The sequence below is a fragment of the Xenopus laevis genome, chromosome 8L (genome assembly GCF_017654675.1).
Source record: "Xenopus laevis strain J_2021 chromosome 8L, Xenopus_laevis_v10.1, whole genome shotgun sequence".
NCBI classification, from domain to species: Eukaryota; Metazoa; Chordata; class Amphibia; order Anura; family Pipidae; genus Xenopus; species Xenopus laevis.
The window spans coordinates 24204668-24230022 of NC_054385.1; positions in this window are offsets into that span (position 1 = coordinate 24204668).

A 25355-nucleotide genomic window follows, 5' to 3' on the forward strand; every position below is an offset into this window, starting at 1 on the left:
TGGTTAGTGGCGGGTCGGGAGATGGGAAAGTCCGATCGTACGATGATTCGTACGATCGGATCTTTGCATCTATGGCCAGCTTTAATTAGAGCACATCTAGCTCACAACTACAGTATATCCAATTCACTCCTGAAAGGTTAATGCCTTATCTAGGTTATGTAAATTTATCGTTTGTTAATGCAGACTTTGTACTGTTAAATGTGATTGAATTCTATGTTAGAAGTTATATAGCCATTTAGCAAATAACCGCTAACATAGAATTCAAAATCACATATGATTCATATGTGATTTTGAATTCTATGTTAGAAGTTATTTAGCTATTTTAGCACCATGAATCATTTAGTGTGGACTCTAAAAGGACCACAGTGCCAACATATAGATCCTTACATTCTTTTTGTTCTTTGCCATGCCCATGTTTAGGTGGCAATACGTGGGTGATCAATGATGGCACCATAGGTATAATCAGTCACCACAACACTCAATGGATCGGTTTTAGCTCTGTAATGTAATAGTAGAAAGAGTCACTCAGTCTAGACTGTTTAGCAGTTTGGAGTCCTCTATCAGCTCTTTGTTGTCTGGAATGAGGCTCTTCATCTTCTTGCATCTCAGACACTAATACACTGAAAAAAATTATATATATATATATTTTTTGGCCCCCAGAAAATACTAGCTAATGGCCAGCATTGATGAGAGCCTAAGATAGGAGGCAGGGCCACCATACCCCTGAACCTGTGTTGTTGTTACCTAACTGGTGCCAACTTATTTCACAGCACTGTATATAAATGAACGAGACAATTTACATATAGACAAGCTGTAGTTTAACACCCTGCCCACAAGAACATACAATAAAGATAATGCAGTACCGTTTTGGTACAGAGAAAAACTGAGACCTTGAGAGACCTTGAGGTGGGCAATATCGGACTGATCCGATTGTGGACCCTAGGACCAAACGATCGGATCATAATGCAAGGAGTACGGTCACTTGGATTGCGGGGTCGCATCAACGATGCAGTCCTCGATCCAACAGGAGTTTTAGCCCTGCCAGAATGACATCTGGCCAACTTTCGGCCAGATATCGATTGGGGAAGCCCATTGTAGGGCCCCATACTTGGTCTGTCAGCAGCTTTTATCGGCCCATGTATGGCCACCTTTATAGTAATTTTCGGAATGCTTGGGACCTGGAATTTTCCTGATAAGGGATCTTTTCATAATTTGAATCACGATACCTCATATAAAAAATTAAAATATTAAATAAACCAATAGGATTGTTTTGTCAATATAGATTCCTGTGGCTTATTTAGAATCAAGTACAAGGTACTGTTTTATGATTACAAAGGAAATATTTTTTAAAAAATTTGAATTATTTATTTAAAATTGAATCTATGGGAGATGGCCTTCCTGTAATTTGGAACTGTCTGGATAAATTCAAAAGTAGGGATACACCAAATTCAGGATTCAGTTTAGAATTAGGCCAGGATTTGGCCTATTTCAGCTGGATTCGGATTTGGCTAAATCCTTGTGCCTGGCCGAAACCAAATCCTACTATGCATATGTAAATTAGGGACAGGAAGGGAATTCATGTGACTTTTTGTCACAACCAAGGAAGTAAAAAAAAATTTCACCCACTTTGTCATCTTTGTATGTGCAAATTTTGCATATGCAAAGTAGGAGTCTGATTCGTTTTGGTATTCATCTGAAGCCAGGGCCAGAACTAGGGGTAGGCAGAGTAGGCACATGCCTAGGGCACAAAGCTGGGGGAGGGGCACCAGGCACGTACCTTCTCTGTCGCCTACCCAATGTCTGGTTCTGTCTCTCCCTGACTGCCTCTGCTATTTTTTCTCTATTACTCTTCTGCACATGCGTGCGCTCCATTTTGCGCATGTGTGCACGAGCGTTGACCTGCACAGATAGCAGCAGAACCATCAAGGTGTGCTGCTCCCGCTCAGGTGCCCACTCTGGGCTGCACACTGTGTATGGATCCCTCCTTGTGGCCACTTAATCCTCCGGCAGGTGGTGGGAGATTCCTGACCCTGTCAGGACACAGGGGGGGAATGTGTGGCTACACAAGCACGGACTCCCCCCACCACTGCTGCATCCCTTCCCAGCTCCTACTCCTCTAGCAACTGTCGATGTTCCCTGTGTTTGCCCAGTGCAGCAAATGGGATCGGGGACCCGGAACAGTTTTTAAACCACGTTGCAGTGAATCATTTGATAGAGAGGGACACAGTCCATAAAAATAAGGGATGCCCTACATGTTCCAAGCTGACATAGGGATTGTTTTTTTTTTGCCCCTTGTTATCAGGAAGGAAAACCTTGGAAAAGAGAGTGGCAGTTCCAACTGAATGGTACTGATACATTGGAATGAACCTGCACTTAAACATCTATCTATTGGCCTGTCTAAAACTTCAAAGGTGAACCAACCTATGTAGGAGTTTCAGATTCATTTAATAATCTTGTTTATCTTGTCATTCAGATGGATTGCAGACTTAGTGAAGCCACCTTGAAAGGCCTGGAGCCAATCCTTCATCTTGTGTCCTTCAATCTCCTGTATTCTCAAGAGCCCCCTTTGCTCTAGCATCTAGTTCTCTGAAGAGTGTGTTTGTCGTAGATGTCTCAACCTTTGTATATACCACCGGCCAATCTGGAGTTCTCCTCCTCAGCCACCCACTTAAGCCTAAGTAAGCCTTCACAAGTTTCTGAACACTCAAGGGGAGATTTACTAAGCGCGAGTGAATAGTTTGAATGCAAAAATATTCGAATTTCTAAGTATTTCTAAGTATTTAATTGGACTTCGACCATCGAATTGGTCAAATTCGATCTAATTCAATCAAATTGAATGATTCGAACGATTAGAAGTAAAAATCGTTCGACTGTTCGACCATTCGATATTTGAAGTACTGTCTCTTTAAAAAAAACTTCAACTTCATACTTCGCCACATTAAAGCTACCTAAGAGCACTTTTCTAAGTTTATTTAACGGAAAAATAGTTCAAATCGTTCTATTAGAAGGATTTTTATTCGATCGTTCGATCGATCCTTCTGCGCTAAAATCCTTCGAATTTGATATTCGAATTCGAAGGATTTTACTTCGAGGGTCGAATTTGGGGGTTTTTTAACCCTCGAAAGTCGACCCGTGATAAATCTGCCCCTCAAACTACCTTTGAAGCATCTCTTGTTGTTTTTTTTCTACTTTTGCAGCTTGGCTTTCTTCATGGACACCCTCTTTACTGAATAGCATCCTAAACTATGGCCAATTAAAATAGCAGATGTTTAGCCAGTTTCCTTTGGTTTAGTCAAGTTTAAAACTGGAGCTTTAAGAATAAAATTATATCATACTAAATCATTATGCTCTGATGTTGTCAATTCTCATTTTTTATTAGGGTATTCTTTGCTAAAGATTCGTAGAAAGTTGGATTAAGGCAGACTGAGTTCACAGAGGCCTCCTCAATATTTGTATTATATTTAACTATATCCAGTAGTTTGAGGGATTTGAAATGTTACAATTTCAAATCCCTCAAATCTAAACACCTAAAAATGAAACATTAAGTAATTTTCATATTATTATTATATTATCTGATTTATTAACATACACACATCCTCAGCTTATTTTTTTAGTAATGAATAATGTCAACAGTGAGGAATTCTTACTAAAAACAGAGGGGAGAGTTGTAGATTCAACCCAACTGCCAGTCCCACAACTACTGTATTATTTTACGGCAGTACTTGTTTAAAAATATATACAAAATATAAAAACAAACAATAATGTTTTAATTTATTGTGAATTAAAAGTAAAATAACAGTAAATTAACTTTCTGTTGTGATGAGAATATTATTAGTATTATCTATTGATGTCCTTATAGCTACCACTGTCATAGCATCCATCCATTGGTTTGTTTTCTCTAGCCCCTGTTCTGTAAAGGAGGCATGTGATACCATGCCTGGGGGTTTATATAGCTCTCAATGAACTATGATTGAGTTCACCATGGGGTCAGAAAGAGTAATTGTAAATGAAATAATACTATATTGAAAAGTAAACAGAACAATGATTATAATAATAGTGATAAACAAATACATATTGTCTACTGACTGTGTAATCTGTTTATTTTATTTACATTTCACAATTTTACAACTGAAGTGTTGATACATCATACTCTTTTGCAAGTCAATTCATTTTCATTTGAATTAAAAGCTTCTTTAAGCAGCAATACTAATTTAGAGTGTTGTTTTGTTAAATATTCCGCACATGACTCTAAGATGAATAGAATGCAAAATAATGTTATTTTTTTCAATTTTATTTTGTGTGTTAGGTCAGTTGGTACAGTTTCCAGGATATCTGATCGATTAGCCCTCATGACAATCAGTGTGTGATGTGAGAACACACGTGGATGACTAAATTAGAGTCATTCAATTGATTAGGACTGGTTGACAGCACTTCTACTAATTTTGCCAAAGCATGGTTCTGGTTTGTGAATTTGGAGAATTTGTAAAAATTATTTTAAAGTTTTTTATAAATATTCCATACATAATTGTGAGATGAATATACAGCCAACTACTGCCTCTTTTTTTGAATAAGGTCTTCATACAGTTTACAGGATATCTGATTGATCAGTGCGATGATAATTGCTGTGTGTGATGTGGCAACGTACATGGATGACAAAATTGCAATCAAATGATCAAGACTGGTTAATCATGGTTATATGATTACCTTAAAAGCTTGAAAAAAGCTTAAATAAAAGAGTAGGGCAAAAATGTTGTACATCATGTTTTATGCTTCTATACCAGACTAAGGCAACCAAATATGCCCCAGTAGCTTGCCATTTTATTTTCTACTGATTCACTGTACAAGCTCAGTGCTGCTATCACTGAATTTAGGGACAGATTATATACTGAATATATAGACTATAAATGTCCCAATATAAGGCTAATTAGCAAATAATCTAGATGGGTACTTGGCCACTCAGAAACCAGCACACTTCTCAGCCCTATATCATTTTCTGCTTGATGATTTGTGACGATTCCTAAGTTTAGCTTCTCAACAGCTGCTCAAAGCACTCTGAGCATGTGCATGTCACAGACACTCCTAACATGATCTAAGATAGGAAACTCCTGTGACTATATTTGAAGGCCTGAAACACTAAAGAACTGCTGAATCTTAAAGTGAAACCAATAAAATCAGTATATAAAATATGGCTTCTCTAGAGATATTAATGTTTAAGCAGTGCTACTTTAAACAGTCCAGTAATTCATAGTGACCAATCATCAAGCAGTCTGCTCTAGTTAGACTAGTGGAATGGTGTGGTAACTATGGGCTACAGCTCTAGGTCACCTTTGCCTATTTTGCTCAACAGCAGCATCGCTCATCCTTGCTTTAATGTATATGATTTTTTCTAAAAATTCCTAATTCAGCAACATGTAGTATAAAGCAAAAGACCTATGAAGAGGGGTGTAAAAACAGTTGTATTGAGCAATGTTCATATAGAAAAAATAAAATATTAGCTGTGAAGATAAAAACTATGTGGGGGCAATTGTGCAGTTATTATCAGTTATTATCTTGTTCCTTTCTTTTAATGGTACTTCATACAGTAGACCATCAATGGTTAATTTTGATGCTAGAACTTCATATAACACAGGGGCCTTCTCTGCAAACATATTATAAAAATATTGAAAGTACTCTAGTCTGAGCAGACTATACCTATTACCAAAGTGTATACATTTTATGTTTATCATTACTATCAGCCAGGAACTGGAGTTGTGAATCAGATAAAAAGGAAGTTTTCTGTGTATGAGAAACCAATTACATATCCCATAGCCTTGAAACACAGCAGGTTAATTATAGGGACGCACCAAATCCACTAGTTTGGATATGGCCAAACCCCCAAATACTTCTTGAAAAATCCGTCCGAATACCGAAACAAATCCTAATTTGCATATGCAAATTAGGGGTGGGAAGGATAAAACATTTTTTACTTGTGAATCCTGGATTCAGTGAATCCCTAATTGTCATGTTAATAAAATCACTGTCTCTTATATTCAGCTTCCTTTGCAGATATTTGCAGTTCTCTTTAATGTTATAACAGCCAATATAAAAATAGCACCTTCCAGCTGTTTTTTCCTTTAGTATCAGATTTGTCTTTACATAAGGCATCTATCTCTCTGACCCACAAGAAACTGGTATGAGCTTCCAAGACTAAAACAAGAATGGATCCAAAGTATCACTTTATTATATCTTCATACAAGACCTTCCCATACCATGCAAGGCTTTACATTTGGGGTTGGTGTGGTTTTATCTCGGAAAAAATAGTGATATAGGAGTGAAATGTGTTTTTTGTAAAAGTATTCAGTACCCAGAATGTCATATTTTGTAGAGGCAATATTGCGGTTATAAAACCTTTAAAACTTTTGGGTCAAGTAGATTGCAGATTTTCATTCTGTTTTATTATATGTATTATATATATTATATGTATTATATATTGTTCTCTGGTCTACAATGTTATTTTGGCTTTTTGTGCTAGTGATTATTGTTCTATTGAAATATAAATTTTCTCCAATTTCAGACTGAAAGTGATACTCAGTATTTCCTTTTATTTTGCATTATCCTCATTTGATACTAAGCATGATGCTACCAGATGAAGGAATAACACAGTATTTAAAGGGGTGGTTCACCTTTGCTTTAACTTTTATTAGAAAGATGGAAAGAGTCAGAAGAAGAAGGCAAACAATTCAAAAACTATAAAAAAAGAAAACATGAAACCCGAAAAGTCGCTTTGAATTGGCTGTTCTATAACATATTAAAAGTTAACTGAAACCACCCCTGTAACAGTTGGGAATTGAAAAACTGGACTGAATTTGGCACATATTTAAATGTATTATTTTACGTTAACTGTATTTATTTATTATTTTTTTCCTTTTGAATTGAAATAAATCTATCCCCATGTTATATTTCAGTGATCTAAAATAAAAATATTGCAGAAACAACATTAATGTTGTATTTGTTATTCGGTAAATTAAAGAACAGGCTCTAGAAATATTTGAAAAATATTGTGCATATTATTTAGTGGATAATGCATCCCTACTATAATTTATATAGATAGAAGTCACAGAGGAGTTACGTGACCGTATAAAAGCACAAGGCCGTAGGCCGAGTGCTTTTATACAGGTCACGTAACTCCGAGGTGACGTTCAATATCTGTGGTCTCGTGCTTTTATATGGTCATGTAACCCCGAGATGACTTCCAATATCTTTATAGCTTTTGTTGGGGGTGCATTATTCATTATAATCTACAGTGTTTCTATGTGCAGCGTTTCAAGGAGTTCTCTGCCTCTGCTCTATATTAGTCTGCCCAATGCCACACTTTGTTCTCCTTGTGGTTTTTCATTTTATTATTGTGTCTCCCTGTAGCCTCTGTACCCTCTGAATTATTTTTGGGTGATTCTTCTCCTTTGATCTAAGTTCTGTTGCGACCATGCCATGTCGCACTAATATTGCTGTAGGTTAAAGGGGTTATTCAGCTTTAAATTAACTGCTAGTATGATGTAGAGAGTGATATTCTAAGACAATTTGCAATTAGTTTTATTTTTTATTATTCCCGGTTTTTGAGTTGTTTAGCTTTTTATTCGGCAGCTCTCCAGTTTGCAGTTTTATCAATCTGGTTGCTAGTGTCCAAATTACCCTAGCAACCATGCATTAATTTGAATAAGAGAATGGTATATGAATAGGAGAGGCCGAATACAAAGATGAGTAATAAGTAGCAATAACAATAAATCTATAGCCTTACAGAGCATTTGTTTTTTAGATGGGGTAAGTGACCCCCATTTGAAAGCTCAAAAGAGTCAGAGGAAAAAAGCAAATAATGTAAAAACTATAAAGAATAAATAATGAAGACCAATTGAAAACTTGCTTAGAATTAGTCGTTCTATAACATGCTACATTTTTTAGGAAAACCACCCATTTAAAAAGTGACAGAAGGAGAAAGGCACAAAGGATCGATGATCCAGGGGGTGACCAATAGCAGAGATGAACAGAGAATAGGAGGGGGAGAGGGAAAGAGAGAGATTGATGATTGAGGGCACAAGACTGGAGAGGGAGATGGACGGACAGGGAGTAGGAAAAGCTGTAGGGAGAGTGCGGCAGTGACAGCTGCTGACACATTAAGTTATAAACGTTGCGTTCTGACGTAGAAACGCACCGTTTGTAAGGAGATAAATTACAGTCTGTCCCATAGGGAATTCACTAGTCTGTAGATTATATATATATATACATAATATAATATATATATATATATATATATATATATATATATATATATATATATATATATATATATAAACATTTTTCATGTTAGTTCCTCATTATTTTTTTGCTAAATGAAACTCACATCTAAAGCTTTTAGTATATGAGAAATTAGGAGAGCACTCAATAAGCATAAATGCTGTGGTTACTTTATTTAATGCCGACCACCAGTACACATCTAAAGCTATGCAATTAACAAGATGAGCATAACCAACATAGGTGTATAACTTTAATAATCAAGTATACCAGTAACATTATTTGCAGGGTATTTTATCTGTCATATGTTTAGCACAGATTTAGGAAGTATGGTTAAACTCATGGGGGCCGCTCTGTCCATCTGGATAGCAGCTGTAAATGTACTCATCCTTCATAAATATGTCTACCCGATAAAAGCATGGAGGGATAATGAGTTCCACACATTCATTAGAAACTTTGTAGTACAGTTCAGATGAATTTCCATCTGAATCGAAAAAATCTTGCCATATCATTAGTGTAAGTTTAACTTCTTCCTTTGTCTTTATATTTAGAATTAATAATGATGAATATTGGGGGTTTATACTACAAATACTATTGAAACGGAGGCCTTGCACAGCATATCCGAAACTAAAGTGGAAAAAAACTCACATTGATAAATTATGCTGTTAACAACTCTTTTTTGAACACTAGCAGAAATGGTAAGCACAAAAATGGACACAAAATTGTGTGTGCTTTTACAAAAGCAAAATTCACAAAGGTGAGTGTAGTCAAGTTTCAGACCTAATTTATCTGCAGGTTAGTGTTCATTAAAGAACCAACAAAATCTAAACAACCACCAGAGAAACAGGGAAAATAGAAAATTTTTATAACCCTGTTATCTCCAAGCTAACCAGTTCAGATGAATCATGCCAAAAGGTATATAGAAGAAAAAGTATTTTAAAACATAACTTTTAATAAAAGTAAGTTAAAAACACACGCACCCACAAAAACAATGCCATATGAGACTCCATTGTAAGTATATGGAAGTCCGGGACCCTGTCCCTAAAACAACACGCAATTAAAAGCCAAGCATAGGGTGAATCAGTGGACAATTATTGTAGTCAGCGTTGTAAATTCACGCCTGACCACAGTAGTGATTAAAGTGATAGCCATATATTTGTAGCCATGCCCCTGAAGAAGCCGTGGTACACGGCGAAACGCGTAGGGCGGGTGGCATAGGTGGACAGTGGGCGAATAGCTCCCACTTGTTCCCCACGTAGCTAGGTAGAATTTGGGCTGGGGAATGATTGGAAGGGAGGTGTTGGGAATGGCTACAAATATATGGCTATCACTTTAATCACTACTGTGGTCAGGCGTGAATTTACAACGCTGACTACAATAATTGTCCACTGATTCACCCTATGCTTGGCTTTTAATTGTGTGTTGTTATAGGGACAGGGTCCCGGACTTCCATATACTTACAATGGAGTCTCATATGGCATTGTTTTTGTGGGTGCGTGTGTTTTTAACTTACTTTTATTAAAAGTTATGTTTTAAAATACTTTTTCTTCTATATACCTTTTGGCATGATTCATCTGAACTGGTTAGCTTGGAGATAACAGGGTTATAAAAATTTTCTATTTTCCCTGTTTCTCTGGTGGTTGTTTAGCTTTTACAAAAGCAAATTGATCCTATATATGCTACTTACATGCGTGCATTGTTAATGTTCTGCTCAGCCTGAGCCGGTGAAATGTTCAGAATGATACAGACATATGAAGTGCAGGTTGTACATGGAATTAATACCTGCCTTGAGCTGGCAGTAATTTTAGGATTCCTTGAGCCAACACACACCAAACGAGCAGATCTCCCTCCGATATGCCCACCTTCGATCGGATCCTAACGATGGGATTTTTTGTCCCATCCGATCGAGATCTGGCCCACTTTCGGCCAGATCTCGATCGGTGAAGCCCGTCGGGGGGCCCCCATACACGGGCCAATAAGCTGCCGACACGGTCTGATGGCAGCTTTTATCGGCCCGTGTATGGCCACCTTTATGTATAATGACTGACATGGTAATACACTTATTTACTCTTTGCGCTGCGAGTTGTGCTCTGGTTATCAGTTGCAATTTTGGATGTAATCGATCTGATCTGATCTGATCAAAAAATTATATTTTTTACATGTTCTAGATCGAAGGGAAGAATTTATCAGCTTTAAGGCTATTCCACACGGGGAGATAGCCTTGCGTTTGCGGTCGCGGCGACAAAGCGCCGCGCCAGTCGCCGCGACCGGCGCAGGCGACAGTTTTGTATGGGCGCCTATGTAAAAACGCCTGTGCTAACCACACGAGGTGATGCGCTTTTCAACAGTCGCCTGAAAATGCCTCGCCAGGCTTTTTCAGGCGACTGTTGAAAAGCGCATCGCCTCGTGTGGTTAGCACAGGCGTTTTTACATAGGCGCCCATACAAAACTGTCGCCTGCGCCGGTCGCGGCGACTGGCGCGGCGCTTTGTCGTCGCAACCGCAAACGCAGGGCTATCTCCCCGTGTGGACTAGCCCTTATGGTAGAATGTTTCAATGAAGGATTTTGGTATAAGAAATTGGAGCTGCAATCCACATTAGTGTTAGTAGGTTCTTCAGTATCTCTTGTGTACCCTGAAAACAGCCCTGAGTGAACCCCAATTGAACCTTCTTGCCTGAAATTAGGGGTTGTATCAGTGGAAACCATGGTTTGGATGGCCAAATTGGATACACCAGGACTAGATCTCTGAATCCCTCCATTTGAATTTTTTGGAGAACATTCGGGAGAATATATGGAGGGGGAAAGGCATAAAGGTTTGTTAAGCCTGTCCATGGGAAGGAAAGTGCATCCATTCTCCATGCATTGCTTGTCCAGGTTCTGGCTACAAATTTCTTTGTTTGAGCTGATGTCTGGGATGCAAATAAATCTATTGATCTTTCTCCCAGTTGTGTCTCTATTTTGTGGAAAATGTCCTTTTTTAGTGAGACTTGTGATAGTGTTATGACGCGATAAAGCGTCTGCTAATTCGTTTTCCTCTCCGGGAATATATGTGGCGTGTAATGTGATTTTGTTCCTCCCATTCTGTTTACATATGAAACTGCTGTTTTGTTGTCTGACTGAATTAAAACAGACTTTTGAATATTTGGGGAAATTAGAGCCTTTAAGCCTAAAAACATCACCTTTAGCTCTAATACATTTATGTGAAGTGTTTTTTCTTTTCCTGACCAAAGACCTCTGACTGCTCCTTTGTGAGTGTAAGCTCCCCAACCTCTTAAGGAGGCGTCCGTTGTTATGATAATGTCGTAATCATTTTTTATAAGTGGCTTTGGGAAAGGCTGGGTTTGCCAGGTTATCAGAGAGAGTTCCCTTTTTACTTTGTTTGGAAGTGTTAATTTTTTGTTCCAATGAATATTTTTTCTTAATTTTTGTGCTAACCACATTTGTGAGTGCCGACACAAGAGAGGTGCTTGAGTGCATCCTAGGGATAAAGCAATTATTTTCCCTATTGCTGCTGCAATTAAACGTAGGGAAACTTGATGAAGTGGTAGCAACTGGGCTATGAAAACCTGAATATGTTCCCACTTTTCTTTGGGAATGGAAAGGGTTAACCTTGTTGTATCTTCTGTGAATCCCAGAAATGTTATTGATTGGCAAGGGTTTAGTACTGATTTTTCCCAATTTATTGTGAATCCTAATTTTTGCATTAAAGTGATGAACATCTGTCTTTGGTCTATGAGAACTGAAATATCTGGATTTAGAATAAGAATGTCGTCAGATAAAAAATGCATGTTATCCCTTTTTGTCTTATGTGAGAAATTACTGATTTCATTACCCTGGAAAATGTGTATGGAGCGTTGGAGAGGCCAAACACCATTACATTCCAGTGATAAATATTTTGCTTCCACTGGAATCTCAAAAACCTTTTGTGATTTTTTGGTATTTTTATAGCATGGAACGCTTTAGATCTATCTTTATGCAATAAACATTTTCTTTCAAGAGGTATGTGAGATCTGCAATGCTTTCCATTCTGAAACATTTCCTTTTTAGAAATTTGTTTAAAGACTTCACATTCAGGACTGGTCTGACAGAACCATCTGGCTTTGGTATTGGGAAAAGATGACTTATCCAGCCTGACTGTGAATGGTCTGAGAGTTCTATCTTTCAATCTAGCAAAGCCTTTTCTAAGGCACCATCTAGAACTGCACTGGTGTCTCTGTATCTGTTTGAGATTTGAAGTGGGAACGATTTTAGAGGAAGGTACAAGCCCCTTCTTATTATGTTTAAAACCCATTTGTCTGTGGTTATTGTTTATCATAAATGTATAATTTCTGACTGGGAAAATACATGAGTTTTGTTTACCTGGCACTCTTTTCTTATAACCAGTAGACCACTTTGGGTTGGTTGCTCGTCCACTGGACTGGACTCTCTGGCCAAAGAAAGGTCTTTTATAGCTCTGTGAGGCTTCATGGACGACCCCTGAGCTCTGTAAGGACGTCCCTTTCCACGAAAGGGTTTTTTGTTGAAAAAGGAAGGTCTTTTCCAGTCCCCAAATGATTTTCTTGCCTTATAGCGTGATTTTACCTACTTAATAAAATCCGGACCAAATAAATTAGAGTCCTCAAAGTTTGGAAATTCATGTGATTTTGGAGCCAGGTCAGACATGCCCATAGTATGTAACCAACGAGCTCTTCTCATGCTTGTGACATGGTTAAACCTGGCCAATCATCAATGCAGCCCTGGTGGATGCTTTAAGAAGTGCTAATTTTGAAGATTGCAAGGAATGAATATTCTTTCTGGACTGTTGTCCTTCTTGTTCTGCTTTATCAAGCATGAGTAACAAAGGACCGGCTGCATCTGCAATTTTAAATTGTATGTTGCGCAAGGACTGATCCATCCTGTCATTGGTTACTGTACCAGTAATAGAGGATAGTGCAGGGTCTACTTCTGGTGCTAACATAGCCTGTATATCAGGGATTCCAATATGGTTTCTTAAAACCAAGTCATCTTCTTTCATTAAAGAAGAGCGAAAGGCATACTTTGTGAAATCATACACCTCAGATTTATCATTAAGTGCCCATCTGGCATTAAATAACTAACCAGAAGATCAACTCTTGACATTTGTGTGTCACTTATTTTTCCTCTTTCAGAGGATGCTGAAGATTTCATTGTTTTTTCACAATCCCAGTCCACCTCAGAGATTTTTGAATTGCCAGCTGACTGCTGCTATCATAATGTTTAAAATGACCCTTTCTGGGTAATTTTTGTGAAATCCCAAACGGGACCAAATTTCTTTTCTTCTCCTTCCCTTTCTGTCTCAAATGAGACTTTTTTGCCTTAGGAGAGCTGTGTGATGAACTCTAACCAGAGTCTGAGGAAGAGTCTTGAATATTATAGTTTTTCTTTTTCTTATTTTTTATGAATTCCTCTTCCAAGGATGAAGAATTATCTGGAGACTGAATTTGTCTCCTTTGCTTAACATTTTTAAACTGTCTGTGAGGAGAAATTTCTAACGACTCAGTAGCCGTTACAGAAAGTGTGTCCTCCATCACAGCGCTGTGAAAAATTCTGACAGGGACAAGATCTCGCGAGAGTTAAGAGATCCTGTTCCTGTAACTTCTTCCCGCTCTTTTCAGAGCATCAGAAGTTTCCAGCGATCAATTCGGGAGGCTGCCGCCTAACCCAACAGCTGTTGCTAGGTGGCATCCTCCAGAAGAATAAATAACATATTTCTTGACAAAATGAGCCCCACAAAATTGTCTGCACTCTGCTTTTCTGTGATGCATGTTGAGATACTTGGAAAGGCATACCTAGCAAGCGGGCAGTCCTGCACTTTTACTGAAATGTCCGGACTTTTTCTTTCATCTCCTGCACTGAACAGCCAGAAAAAGATACAAATTTTCTACAGCCCAGGTACATTTTATGGCAGAGACAAATGGTCAGATTCGAGGAGATTAATCGTGGCAACTTCGGGTGACTTTGGGAAAACAAAGCATTCCTGGTGCCATCCAGGAATGGCAGGGGAAGGCAGTTCGGGAAGATTAGTCGCCCCGAAGAAGAGGAAATTTGTCACAGAGCGACTAATCTCCCCGAATGAGTAACAATGAGTAACAATTAAGATAAACAGGTCTCTTGGGAGAAATAAGACCCAAAGCTTAAAGGGAAATTCCCATTATTAGCAAAACTGTAATAACTGAAAAAAAAAAACACAGAAATGCATTCAAACGTTTATAACCTATTGTAAAATAAACATGGTGATTAGGGGGTGTGGTCACACAAATGGGCGTGGTCCAAAAATTGAGTGACTCTTTTTGTCCCTCTTTTTATTTCCAAAATGTTGGGAGGTATGAAAAGGTACAAAATAAAACATAATGTTGTCTGGAAATACCCTCTCATCAAATATAGTCTTATCTACTACTGAGAGGCTTGCATTCACAATCATTTTCCTGACAGGGAAAGAAAAAGTCTAAAAAAAATCCAGACTTTACTGGCAATGAAATACATATGTAGCATCCAACTAGGCTCCTAGCCGTCTTTCCTCTACACATTTCTTTCTTATCTTTTTATTCAAAATATGCAGCTACAATGATATCATCCTTAAAGGATGAGTCAGCTTTTACAGTGTGTTCTCCTTATGCAGGATTCTCCTCTGGTCTTATTTTAACTGCATGGGTGCCATTCTTATTACTCATGTGTGTGAGCCAACTATTGCATATTAATTTTTTAATGATTTTAGTCAGAACTAAAAAAAAGCAGCATGCTTTAAATCAAAGACTTTCATTAATCTTGGAACAGTGAATTATTTTTACTGTGATAGTGTCAGAGCACGACTGGGATTAAAATTAGGCCCTGACATTACAAGTACACTGAGGCCCAAACAATCCCCACGTAAATAAGTTAGGGACCACCGCGTGGGGTTTACCTTGACGTGATATGGTGGCTTATCAACTTTATGATCATAACTTTGTAACCAAAAACACCTGTCTTTTTAACAAATGCACTTGCATATTTACTGAATTACTTAGACTGGGGCCCAGGGAATGAATTACTTAGACCGGGGCCCAGGGAATGTGCACTGATCAATTGCCAAAGTCAGTCGCACTTCCATTATACTTTTAATATATTTTTATTTAGCATTAGGAGTGCATCCACAACCCCCCCTTTTTATATTCCAAACAATCTCCACCAGCCCACTAAATAGTAACTTTCTATGGCATCTTGCAACAGGCCCCCTGGCATTTGCCAGAACCCACAGATTGCTGAATATGAATATAACATGAATATGAGTGGACACTTACAGGCCTATCTATCATGCTGTATAAAACATTGGTGTCACCCACAAGTTAGAAAACAAAAGCAATGATCTGATCACCAGTGATCCAAATTTTCAAAGAAAAAGCAGCGCTCACAGCAGGCTCACAGAGAAGAGAAAAGGAGAATAAAAAAGAAGAGAAAAATTTCAGCCAATATGGTGTAGTATTTTCCATGTGTTCACACACCTTTTGTGATTAACTTATATAATAAATAAAGTGTCCCTTGTATCCACTCCAGCGTATTTTTGTGCTTTGTTATACACCAACAGTCTGGAGACTCTTGGGAATGCTGAAGAGATGACTGTGGGGAACATAATACTATATGTGAACTTATCACTGGAACATTGTGAGTGTATTTTTATTGATTGTTTATTAAAAATGTCTACAATTTTACACTATGTTAGTAAATTCTTATAGTGGGATGCAGTTTTGGAGCAGCATGTAAAATCTACGCTGCCGATATCTACGCTTCTTTAATGTGCAGTATCCCTTAAACGTTTGTGAGTACCCCTCTATATAAATCCGCACGGGACAAAGCTTGAGATAGTGGATAACAAAGCACAAACATACGCTGGAGTGGATACAAAGGACACTTTATTTATTATATAAGTTAATCACAAAAGGTGTGTGAACACATTTGGAAAATACTACACCATATTGGCCAAAATTTTTCTCTTCTTTTTTATTCTCCATTTCTCTTCTCCGTGAGCCTAACCTCGTGCTGTGAACGCTGGTTTTTCTTAGAAAATTTGGATCCTTGCTTTGAGTCTGAGGGAGAACAGACATACACCGGCAGAGGAAGCGGACAGCCAGAATCTTTGATATCCTTTTTACTTTTTACTGTTTGATCACCAGTGATGTTTGTCTTCAATATTAATAAATATCGCCCTAAATGTTTTTGCTAACAGTGATGGAGTGCAGCAGCAGCAGCAGAAGTCTCAACAAAGCTGCCATATTTGTGGGCATCTGACTAGATGGCTGTACCTTAGTCATTGAAGATCACTTTGTGAAGTTGACCTCAGTACTTTGAAAGTTGACACATTTTTTTTAAGCACTTGGCAAAGCCCATCAAAATTCTGCTATGCTTTAAGTACTCCATGCAGAAAATATACAACATAAGGTGTACAGTATAGTTCAGTAAAGTCAGAATGAACTGAAGTGACACAAAAATAGCTCCAATCACATGATTAAATACATAAATAAAAAATGAATTTATATTTTCCCACCTCAGCATATTTTGCTTGCTAAGAGTTACACATCAGCACAACAATTCCTGTAAGAAAACTCATGTAAGACCATTTTTATGCCAGTGCCATTAGAGAAATTAAGGTTTGCAAATCAATGAAATGAGTTATAGCTGAAAACAGTTTTTTTTGTCCCATTACAGCATCATATGCATTGTCATTGATTTGAAACCAAGCTGGTTCATGGAAGATGCAGGAGCACGTAATGAGCCCCTTCTAGTGTCAGATGAAATTAACTAAAAGTTCCAGTTGAAGACCTTCTTGGACTTGATTGGCATCAGAAATTAAACTAAACATTTAAATCACACCTCATTGTCAAAATTAAAGATTTGGTTTTGCATATGTAACATTTTTAAAAATTTTGGAACACAGTTTTTCTATCTGATTTAGGCATATGTCACTAAAAACAAACAAGACAAAAACAAAGAATGTTTTGTTATGGTCTGGTGCTCACTTCATCAACAACAGCCGTAAGGATGTAAGTTGCATATCGCCGACATGAGATATAGTACCTGTATATAATAAAGTTGCCTATTACATGCAGTCTTAAGTAAGATTCAGTTGTGGTAAATTCAAGGTTAAGAGTTGCAGGAACCTTATGCCCTTTATGGAAGCAGGATAGGCAAATTCTTGATGAAGAAGAACATAGGAGTACGTGTGAATTATACATTTAGCTGTAGAAAACAACACCGGTCTGCAGTAACATGGGCTAGCAAGATATTAGGCTTCATTTATTAATAAGTGGCAAGGTACAAAATGCAAAAAAAAAAAAGCAAAGTTGTTGGATCCTTATCCTGTTTCTATGTTTATTCATGTCCTCCTTTTCCTTCATCTTTTTTGTTGGTCTGATATTTTTTTTACATGGACCTGCAATTAGCTGTTCTTTGACTGAACCTTTGTACTACCATGTTGTACCATACCCTATTGTAATGTTGTTGTATCTGAAAATAACAGCCTCAAAAACTACAAGCATTCATGCTATCCCAGGTGATCAAGCAATATTAATAGCATTAATAGGAGCATCTTACATTATAGATGTAGTAATGCAGAAATAAGAGCAAGTCAGACTCACTCCATTGTACTTTGCATTTATTACTTAAAGGAGAAGAAAGTGATCTTCCACTTTTTATTTACTTACCTGTAAATATGAGTGCAAGTGGGTTTGCTGGTATTACTCAGTGTGTGTCTTGTCACATGTATGTGGTGTTGGAGCAGCAGTTCCATGCAGTATTTACATGTGAGAGATGTCGGTGGGTTTTCATCTTGGAATCTGCACTACAGACTCTAAGGTGTGAACTTGCAGCACTGAGAGCAGCGGCAAACGAGGGGTAGGAGGCTCACAGAGCAACCACTGGCAGGGGCTAGTGGAGTGGGGGGAGGAGAAGGGACAGTGGAGGCTAATGAGGGAGGAAGGTTTGTGACAGTCAGGAGGGGAAGTAGGGGACAGAAGGGTAGGGGGGCTGGTCCACAGCTGGTCCGAAACAGCAAATTCGCCGTTTTGGCTGAAGATGCTGGGGAGGAAAACTCTGAACTGGCGTGTATGGAGCAGACTAACTCTCCGAGTACCCTGGGAGGCAGTGTCTCTAATACGGGTGGTGGGGGGAGTGCAAGGAAGGAAAGGCAGGTTATAGTTATAGGGGATTCAATTATTAGAAAGGTGGATAGAGTAATCAGTCGTAAGGCCCCTACATGCTGAACAGTCTGCTGCTTGCCTGGTGCTAGGGTCTTGGTACACATAGGTACCAATGACAAAGTTAGAGGAAGTGGTGAACGATTTTAAAAAAACTAAAGACTTCCAAGGTAATTTTCTCAGAGATATTACCTGAGCCACGAGCAATGCTAAGGAGACAGCGGGAGCATAGGGAGATTAATGCGTGGCTGAGAGATTGGTGTAGGGAGGAGGGTTTTGGGTTTTTGGAGAACTGGGCTGATTTCTCAGTCGGCTACAGGCTCTTTGCTAGGGATGGGCTGCACCTCAATGATGATGGTGCAGCTGTTTTGGGAGAGAAGATGGCTAGAGGGTTGGAGGAGATTTTAAACTAGGTGTGGGGGGGTTTCAGTAAAAGATTCAGTGGAAGACAGGTTACATGAGATAGTGGGCAAAGAAAGGGAAAATGGGGCAGGAGATTTGGCTGGGGATACTGTTAAGGATAGGAAGGACCACATGTCATATGTTTAATATGGTACCAGTATAGGTATGTTTGCAAATGCAAGGAGTCTGACTGGTAAAATGGGAGAGCTGGAGATGCTGGCGCTGGGCAGTAAATATCAGTGGCTATACTTTGTTTCGGAGGGACAGAGGCAATAGAAAAGGAGGAGGGTTATGTCTGTTTGTTAGGCAGGATTTAAAAGCTTATATAAAGGAGGAGGTTATGTTAGAAAATGAGGGGGCAGAAGTCTTATGGGTGGAGTTCTTCACCAATTGTAAAGAGTCCAGCAAATTAATTGTAGGTGTATGCTATAGACCCCCCCCCCCCCGCATGCAAATAGAAAAGTCTGCTAGTTTGGGTAAAGTAATGATAATGGGATATTTTAATTACCCAGATATTGACTGGAGCAACAGTACTGCCAGATCAGTTAATGGGAACACATTTATAAACTTGTTGCATGACAATTTTATGGCACAGGTTGTTGAGGAGCCTACCAGAAAAAACTGCCATTTTGGATTTAGTGATCTCAAATGACCCAGAACTTATAGCAAATGTGCAAGTCATTGAACCCCTGGGTAATAGTGACCATAATGTTATATGATTTAATGTCTGGTGCAAAAAACTATAAATATATACTGGGGCAACAAAAAATCATGAATTTTGCAAAAGCTAATTTTAGTGCCTTGAGGGCTGTCCTACAGAGCATTGATTAGGGCATTAGGTTTTCAGCTAAAAACACAGAACAGAAATGGTTGTCATTTAAAATGATATTAAATCATTACTGTTCTCAATTTATTCCCTTAAGAAGTAAATGTAGAAGCTCTAAGAATCATCCTATGTGGCTTAATACAGAAGTAAAGAAGTTAATAGGGAAGAAGAGAGGCATTTAAAAACTACAAATCTGTTGGGACAGAAGCTGCATTTAATGAATATAAACACTGTAATAAATGTTGTAAATCGGCAATCCGGAAAGCAAAGAATGGAAATGAAGAGTTAATTGCGATGGAGGTGAAAACTAACCCTAAAAAGTTTTTTAAATATATTAATAGTAAAAAGATGCAGGTTGAGAGTGTTGCTCCATTAAATAATGGTACCAGTATGGTTGTAAAAGATACAGAAAAGGCAAATGTGTTAAATCAGTTCTTTTCTTCAGTGTATACAATAGAGGAGTCTGAGTTCCCACGCTCACTTTATAGCTGCACTAATGGCTCAGCTCAATCTAGTCAGTGACTGACTCAGGATATGATTCATAAAGCTTTAATAAAAATTAATGTAAACAAGGCTCCAGGGCCTGATGGCATACACCCCCGGGTTCTAAGAGAGCTTAGTTCAGTTTTAGACCAGCCCCTATTTCTGATTTTCTCAGATTCACTTTCATCTGGTATGGTGCCTATGGTTTGGAGAAAAGCTGATGTTATTCCAATATTTAAAAAGGGATTACGATCTCAGCCTGGCAATTATAGGCCAGTAAGCTTGACATCTGTGGTGGGCAAATTATTTGAAGGCTTGTTAAGGGATCACATTCAAAATTTTGTCCTAGTGAATGGCATTATGAGCAGCAATCAGCATGGCTTTATGAAGGATAGGTCATGTCAGACAAATTTGATTGCTTTATATGATGAGGTAAGTAAGATGCTGAACAGTGGATGGCAGTAGATGTGATCTATTTGGATTTTGCCAAAGTGTTTGATACTGTGCCCCACAAACGACTGCTTTCTAAACTAAGGTCTGTTGGGCTTATTGAGGTCGTTTGCATATTCAATACCTATGACTACGTATCGGCAGATACGAAACACGTCAGGGATTTGATGATTTTAACTTGTTTAAAATAAAGTTTGCTTTTTAACCTTATGGATGGATATGGAATGCTCATCTAATACTCACTTTGAATGTCATTGCTTACTAACCAGCCACAAGCCAATTTCCTATAGGATAGGCAATGTTTCCATTCCAGAGTTTTCCTTTGTCTAGAAAAGAATTTGGAAAAGTTGAAGCAAGGGGTGAGAATTAGTTCTATTTTTACCTAGAAGAATTATCTTTTGGATTCCAACTCATTTGTATGGCTTCTAGAATAAATACCAAGGCTTTATCATTCTTGAAGAGTTTAGTTTGTTCTCACACTGGTTAAACAATGTCAATTATCCTAGTGCAATGTCAATTATCCTAGTGCTGCTTCTGCTAAAGTCTCTTAACAAATTAAAGTCCATAGACATATATTATGTCCACTGTATTTCCCTGGTATAATAGTTGTTGTGACAAAAGTTCTTTGACAGTCCTTAGTCAATTTGAGTGTATTTAGTAGAGAAGTATCAGTTCAGCTGAGGTCTCATTCTCTCTCTGGGTGTCCTGGGCGCCTTGAGTATTTTCTTGGTGTTAGGAGATTGTGTCCATTCCTATTGTAAGTCAAATGACATCTCTGGAAGCTTGCTTGCATCCGGTATCCATCCTGGTAGCTCTATTGGAGATAAATTGGGATGTCATCATATCTTGCCTCGAGCAAGTGTTTCAAAGCCCTGTCTTTTATCAGAAATTACATGTTTACATGAAATGATACATGTTTTTTTTGTATTGAGAAATTATTTTGAATTAGAATAATTTTGCTATGACACTCATCCACTGCTAGAATGCATATTCCTGCAACATTTCTTGCAATTTGATGAATCATGCCATTCATCATTTCTTAACTAATGCTCTCACTACTGTGATATTCAGAGCAACATTTTTTCCCACAAGTAGGAACCTCTGTCTTCTCTGAAAAAGAAACCCAATTATTACAGTCATACAAACAAAAACTAAGCAAAATTTGTGAATTCAGGTTTCCAGAATTCAAATTTTGGAGATTTATTAAGAGCAAAAAAACTGGTGAGTTTATGTCAATGGTAGTCATACATGCAAAATCCAAGTTTTAAAGTTTGTTAAAGTTTAACATATTTGAGATCAATTTAAAATTTGGCAGACCCATTGTAAAAGATGGGTAGAATGTGAATTCACATCGTTCGAGTTGTCTTTTCACTTATGGGCCTGATTCAATTCAATGAGATAAATGTTTGATAAATTAAATATGTGTTTACCTTTGAAAATTCCCAATTTTACCTAATTCAATTCATTGTGATATAGAATTAAATGAATGTTAAAAATGGTCAATTTGGTGTAACTGCGTTATCCCAGTGTATAGTTTTTACTACAGTTTTTGGTGGAAGATTGGAGCTTTGATGTGTTATTAAACCTTCATATGGCACAGCACAGAATAGCCAGCTCCTCTGGTCAGAACTCAACCGTGTACCTACATCTAAACGAAAAAAAAGGACACACATTTGAAGACTGCCAAGTCCAGATACTAGACCGGGAAAGTGACTGGTTCAGAAGAGGTGGTAAAGAAGCCATATATGTAAAAGTGAAAAACTAAGTTTGAATAGAGTGGGGGGGGGTGAGACAAGGGAAGATTGTATCATACTTACCGTGATCTTCCTTTCCTGGACACTCCATGTCATACTTACCGGGATAGCCCCGCCCCAGTGCTCCCATCAGAAGGACCCTCCCCAAAACTTTAAAAGCCCAACCCCACCCCCCAGTCCGGTGTCTCGTAATAAGCTTCTAGAAACTACCGAAAAAGGGATGGGAAACCTGACATGGAGTGTACAGGAAAGGAAGATCACGGTAAGTATGATACAATCTTCCCTTTTCCTGGACACTCCATGTCATACTTACCGGGACTTAGCAAGCTAATATCCCAATGGGAGGGAATTTGTTACACATAAGGAAGTGGCCGAGTATAATCTATACCAGATAAAACTCAGAAGAATGAAACCCCCAAAGGTGGACCAAAATCACCTTGTGGAAATCTGTGAACTCTATTTTCAGAGGAAATGGACTGGAAGAGAATAAAAGGAAATAGTACTCCTTAAAGGAACCCACACCAAAGTAATGATACAGAGTGTGAAACCAGCATGACAATTACATTTAAAAAGAGAGAACTATCTCTTATTAAATAGAAGTGGATAGGAACCCAGAGTAACACTTCTACATAGTCTTACTCCTACTACATACCAGCACGTTTATTCCAACCGCATAACATCCACAAGAGGACTCTTGGAAATGGCTCAAAAGCATGGTACCTGCAAAAGAGGATTTAGTAGGGGGAAGGAAAAATACCATCACTAGTATTCTACATGACCCCGCTCTGTATGACACTACCGGTACATGGCATCACCTAGTGTAGTTCCCAGTCTCTTTAATACTAAGGAACCTGTATTTATTCTAGACCATAACCAATACACCTCTCAATGAGAGGTCCGTAGAATGACTTATGGAGAAGGAGTGCTGCCAATGTGGGAATACCTTACCTGCCCTGTGAGGTATCTAGAAGCATTCTGCAGTCTGTACAGATTGAAATTGTTTTTATCTTTAGCTCATGATCCAACACCAAACAAGACTGGATAGTATTAAAGATCAGCGTGCCCTGGAGTAGACCAGGTAAAAGAAATGCCTGCAGATATGCATAACCTTGCTATGATACAGTCCTCGAGCCTTCACAGATGTGACCTGTACACAGCTGGAGTTATGTACCCCATAGATTGGGCCTATAAACAAACTGTATGGCCTGCTCCCATGAGTTTACCATATAGGAAGAAATTTGAATGACTCAAGGAAGTATTACAACCAGCAATACTGCTAGAGATTGGTTATTCTCAAATCCCCGGACATGGACAGTACCATCCTTAAGTGTTCAAGATTAAAATTAATCTAGGTATGGAGATATAATTATTTACCTATTATTCTGCAATGGAACTCCCCTACTAACCATACATGCATGTCCAAGCCTGTTGGCAAGAGATGCAATAACCAGGACCTTGCCTAAGGCCGATACTGCAGCCTTGGTCTAAAAGGATAAAGTGTATAAGACCCTTTTTATAGCTTGATGTTAAGCCCTATGATACTTACCTCAACTAGCCAGGCCAGTCTATGGTGGTGTAAAAGGCTAAACCCAGAGTAACATAGCCCTTTAGAAAACCCAGCATGCCAAGATTGCATGCTTCCTGTCCACCATATGGATTAACATTACAGAATAGCCTGTTATAACGAACCTGTGGATCAAAACTTTTAGCTATAACTGAATTGATGGAGAATACCTAATTTTACAGCCAGCTTTATATGGTACCCATTAATATAATATGTCCCATGAATATATAGTCCAAGAGCTGACCCCTATTGTATTGGAGACAAACTAAATAGGTCTGTACTATAAAATACCTCATTGCAAAGCTCTAAAACCCTGTGGCAGTAGTGAATACAGTATACAGTATGTGATTTAACCAAACATTTGCACTGACTGATGCACCCACTGTCTTCCAGACTGAGACCAGATAAGTTGCACTCCTGTAACCAAGAAAGAGATCCTGATGAATATCATACCAGTTTTATAAATAGACCTTGATTTATCATTGGAATATACAGAACATCTATCTTGCCTGATATCCAGCTGTGGCGATATTAGAATCCTTGTTAAATGTATATATGACTGTATACATGTCTACGTCCATTTAGCCCCAGGCCAATCCTATCGCAGAAGCAGGATACGTATTTATCTTATTTTCTTAATCCCAGCAGGAATAAGTCCAGTCGTAGAACATAGATTCTAATTAGTGAGATCCTTAAGACTGATAACTATTCCAACAGCCTATAGTTGAATGTAAGCAAATATATGGACCACGTTGACTTCAAAAGTTGTGGTCTACAAGTTCATGTTATAATACAGCCATTGTATAATACCTACCTGCTGTTTGACTATTGCATAACACCCATATGCAATATAGTCGTATACCTTTAAACCAGAATTGGCCACTACTCTCACACCATCTTTGTAACGGTGCATAATCCTATATATTACATAGCATTTATATGAATCAGAATTGGCCTTAGCCAATCCATTTAGACAAGATACATGTCTATATCAGTTACCACCTTTACTGTATCTGTAACCCATATACCGATTGTGGAATACTTACCGGGACACAGTCCCCTAAGCCATTATGGACTGCTGTAAATAAGGGTATAATACTTATCTGCAACACAGCTGACGTACTTAATTAAGTTCATAATACCTATATCTGACTTGGCTAGCGCCTTTAAGTCAGTCTTGGCTGCTGTTATCAGCAAGCATACGTTACCCTATTGGCTTATTTGCAAGAGTAATCCATGCTTATAACCTAAATCAAAGTTACTTGAAACAGACATGACCCAGGGATACTGGAGCCTTAACTTGTGTTACTATGCTTACATACAGGGCTGCCATCAGAAAACACGGGGCCCCGTACAACAAAATATTCTGGGCCCCCTTGTCCCCGCCCCAGAATGACCCAAAGCCCCACCCCAGATCCCACCCACAT